General features: G+C 44.0%; 1 non-coding gene across 1 annotated transcript; it reads left to right on the forward strand.

The window, feature by feature from the left end:
* Window positions 1-2,241: 2,241 nt before the first annotated feature.
* TRNAS-GCU (transfer RNA serine (anticodon GCU)) lies at window positions 2,242-2,323 on the forward strand. The gene has a single exon. It is a non-coding gene; the product is annotated as a tRNA-Ser (tRNA).
* The last annotated feature ends 1,934 nt before the right edge of the window (window positions 2,324-4,257 follow it).

A 4,257-nucleotide genomic window follows, 5' to 3' on the forward strand; every position in this document is an offset into this window, starting at 1 on the left:
AGCATATAGGAAACAGCTAAGGCCAATTAAAAAAAAATCATGATCTGAGGTCGAAGGAATGGGGACAGTAGTCCAGGTGCAACTGAAAATGGAAACCAGTGCTTGCAGAGGGAGATGTCAGATGTGTCTGTTGGAGGCTCTAAGAAATTATCCAGTGTGCTGGAGCATACAACAGAAAAAAGGACTTCTCCTGGAAGGGATGTCTTCAGCAGGCATTGAATCTGCCCTACTGCCTGATGGCTCAAACAGCAGCAGTTGTAGCAGGTTAAGGGCAAAGAAACCTTGTTGGGAAAACACTGCCAATATAAATGGATTTACTGACTTCTGGCCATCACACCTGAAAAGAGACCTGACAGTTCAAATGACTATGTAGAGCCCCTTAAAGGTTAATCCAGCACTGCTAGAAAATTTGGCAAGTAGCTTCTTTCTGAGTACTTGGCAGTAGATATGATATATCTATGTTATTATTATTTTTCTGGGAAAGGCAGATGTGGTATTGGAAAGCGCAACTTTAAGAAACACAAATTTGGAAACAAGATGATGAAGGGCATGGGACGTCTGGCGTGTGCAGACGTAGCCAGGTGGAGAGACTGACAAGCACCCTGGGCCTGGAGCAAACCAGACCATAGCACACTCCCGCACAAACCATGAGCCCCAAACGGGCTCTTACATGGATCGCATTATGTGATTTCATTTCTTGTTTCCACAAAACATGTTGCGATACATTGAGAGGATACAGTCTAGCCTTGTTGAAGCCAAGTTTATATTTACTCTTCATTTTTGCATAGTAACGGAAGGGTTGAAAAAGTCTGGAGAGGAATCTAAGGTCTCTGATCGCTCTTCTCCCTTGGACTGATATTATTAAAACTGTTGCAGTAGCACAAGTTAGAAGCCTGTGAATACCTTTAACTCTTAAAATTTTTTCAAGCTTATCCATTTCTTGCAGGTTTCCGCATAAGATAAAGTACCAAGGACAAACCAAACAGAAAAGTATGAGCTATTCTGTTTCCCCCTACTTTCTATTACTAAAAGAGCATGAGAAACACTCGAGGGCAGTTTGCTGAGTGCATCTACCATCAAATATGACAAGTAGGTTAATTGGAATGAAGGAAAATGTGACCCTTGACTACAACTGCCCCTTAAGGGTATTGAGTTTAGTAGTGTTGTTATTGTGTTCTGTAACACTGTGAGGAAAAACACAGTGATGGGCTCTTCCTAGCACAGGAGCTGCTCTTAACAAATGGAGCTGCAAGAAGTGAGCTGGATTAAATTTGACTAAATCTTGCCCCAAGAAATCTTTCCCGAGAAAATCCTGCAGCACTCACAGATACTCTAGGAGTGACAATGCCGGGTGTCCAGCTCAGTGGAAAAKCACAAGTGCTGTAAGGGAGCAATACAATATGCATCTTCTAGGCATGGGAATGTGCAGATCACCTGCCGTGTCTATCACCGGCTGTGCATGCAGAGGAATCAGCTCTGTGACTTTGCATGAATGCTGAGGGGGAAACAGAGGGATTTTTTTCAGAGAGAGAAGGCATTGCAAGAAAGTGTGTGCAAATTAATGTTAAAGAACAGAGATTTTTAGTCTAATGTACTTGAAAATTTTGCTCTATTGAATGTAGACAGTCTCTATGGAAATTCAGATAGTAAGAGCTGGGGTTATGTGCATTCAAATTTGATCTGACCTCATTACAGCCCTGTGTTAAAAGCCGTCGCTATCACGCCGAGAGCTTATTCCTGTAAATTGGCCCTTCGGTTTCCATGGGACTACTCTGTGCCATCAGATTTTGAAGACTGAAACATGTTGCACTCACAGGACTGTGGGTTTCCAGCATGTCTGCCTGGGAAGTACATGGAAATGTCAGTAAATGCAAGGCAAATTTTTGCAGGAAGAGGTGGGAATCCCACAGGTGCCCCCAGACCCCAGCAAGCCCCATGCAGAGGCATCACTCAGCCTGCTCTGGGTTGCACACTGGAGAGGACAGTTGAGAGCCCACCTCAGTTCTGGTGGAGGCTCTATCCTACTTATCAAGTGAAACTGGAAAGAAAAGCCTGCCCATCTCTGCCTAAAAGATAACAGGAGAAAAGGTGGAAGGGAATTCCCTTTGAAATGGACGTACTTGTGAGGACTTGAAAGCTGGGCTTCAAGAAGGAAACGTCCTTGTTCCCTCTCCTAGTCACAAAAAAAAAGGGTTGACCCAAATCACCTGTTTTTATACATTCATACATGCATATTGGAAAGACGAGGTGGCCGAGTGGTTAAGGCGATGGACTGCTAATCCATTGTGCTCTGCACACGTGGGTTCGAATCCCACCCTCGTCGCAGCCTTTGGGGGTGACGGAGCAGGTTGCCCAGGGTGGTTGTGGAGTCTCCACCCCTGAAGATGTTTCAAACCCACTTGGATGTGATCCTATGCAATATGCTTTAAGTAACTCTGCTTTAGAAGGGGGGGTTGGACAAGATGATCTCCAGAGGTCCCTTACAACCTCAATCACTGGGATTAGGTTTAGTTCAATTGGTTAGGGCATGGTGCTAAAAATACCAAGGTCACAGGTTTGATCCCTGTATGGGCCACTTGTTTGAGGGTTGGACTAGATGATCTCCAGAGGTCCCTTCCAACCTTACCAATTCTATAACTGGCTGCATTCACTCACCTTATATAGTATTGATTCCATAGGTTCAGTCATATAGCTGTCACCAGCCTCACCAGGCGCAGAATGAGTTCCCTGCCTCAGACTGTCTGAACAAGGAGCAATAAAACCGTAAGCGGTGCTTAGTCCCAAATCTGTCCTCTAGCAGTAGAGAAAGGTTTCAGAAGCTTTCAAGAGGCCAATTATTAAACGAGATGAAAGTATTTGTCAAACCGTGATAGAGGTTGACCTGTGCCCTGGTGCAAGGCGATTTGAATATTTTGAATTATCTGAACAGCTTTTACATCTTTCTTGGGTTTCTTTGGGATTCATAATCCATTTTGCTGAACAGTGGAATTGCAGGGGAATATTTAAAAAGCACTAAGGGCACTTAGGTGCTCACCAGCTGTCGAAATCTTAGCAGAGCTACATGCCTTACATCAGCATAGACCTTAAGAGAACAGACCAGTGACGGTTATTTTTGACACYGCTGTCAAGGATACTGAGCTTAAAGGTGCAATGTGACAAGCTGTTCCCATTGCTGGCACGGGCTGCCTCCCCTGTCCTGCTGTGACTGCCTGCTACCCCTTAGTGTCCCTGACGCTGGTCACCCTGCCCGCAGCTGTGCTGCCTGAGCTCTTTCCCAGCCCATCACGTAGAGCRATCTCTTTTGCCTCTGTCAGAAGCAAAGCAAAAAAAACCCTTTAACAGGAGGGGCCATTAAACCTGGGAGTTCATTAACTACGCTACCAGAGGAACAGTAAAACCAGTAGAGCTAAATGAGCAGTAATGCTGGTGCTGACTAGAATAAAATGAYTGAAGTCTGGTCACCAGTAGTCCAACCGGTTTGGCTGCCTGGGATCCTAGATATTGTGGTGGCTACTGCTGAACTAGTTCTTGAACCAGTTTCTGCATGTGTCTTAGCATCAGTTTGAGAATACGTTTCTGCAACCTTTTGTGCCTAACTGTTCCAAGAGGCAACTATTCGGTTTAGTATTTGCAGCATTGACTGGCAAAACAGAGCAAAATAAACTCACTTTTTGGTGGTACATGAAGAAAGCAGAAAGGAAAGAAATGTTATTGTTCTTAGATGGACCTGAAAGTAATAACATTGTACAGATATAGAAATCCTTGGAAACACATTAGCAGTGTGATATTCCAGCTGGGACATGGAAATAACTTGTCGTKTTGGTGCTCATTTCAGACAACAGAAATGAAACCATGTCTCCAGGATGGAAAGGTCAGCCAACAAGATTTTGCTAAATTCATCAAGCTCCCCACTGAGCACATATCATTGGTGTGCACTGAAGTAATAGAGAGGCTGGTGGTCTGTTCACCCAAACAGCACAATGTGGCCAGAATAGAAGCTGAAAAAAAAATGCACTGATATTTTCATTTCCTGTGTACTAAGAAGCAGGATTCCCTAGATGAAACTCAGTATATATCTTTCTTTCCTCCCCCATCTTTTATCTGGCAAACAACACTTAATGACTTCAGAAGGAAACCACTGTTTCAGTCAGCATCACCTGGCAGCAACAAGATGCAAGAAAGTTCTCCAAGATTTCAGTTCAACATTTTTATTGAGCAATAAAATRCAAGTCCAACCTGTTCCTTCTCCTGAAACAG

The sequence above is a fragment of the Rhea americana genome, unplaced genomic scaffold, assembly GCF_003343005.1.
Source record: "Rhea americana isolate MKP2758 unplaced genomic scaffold, rheAme1 scaffold_7, whole genome shotgun sequence".
In the NCBI taxonomy this organism is placed as follows: domain Eukaryota; kingdom Metazoa; phylum Chordata; class Aves; order Rheiformes; family Rheidae; genus Rhea; species Rhea americana.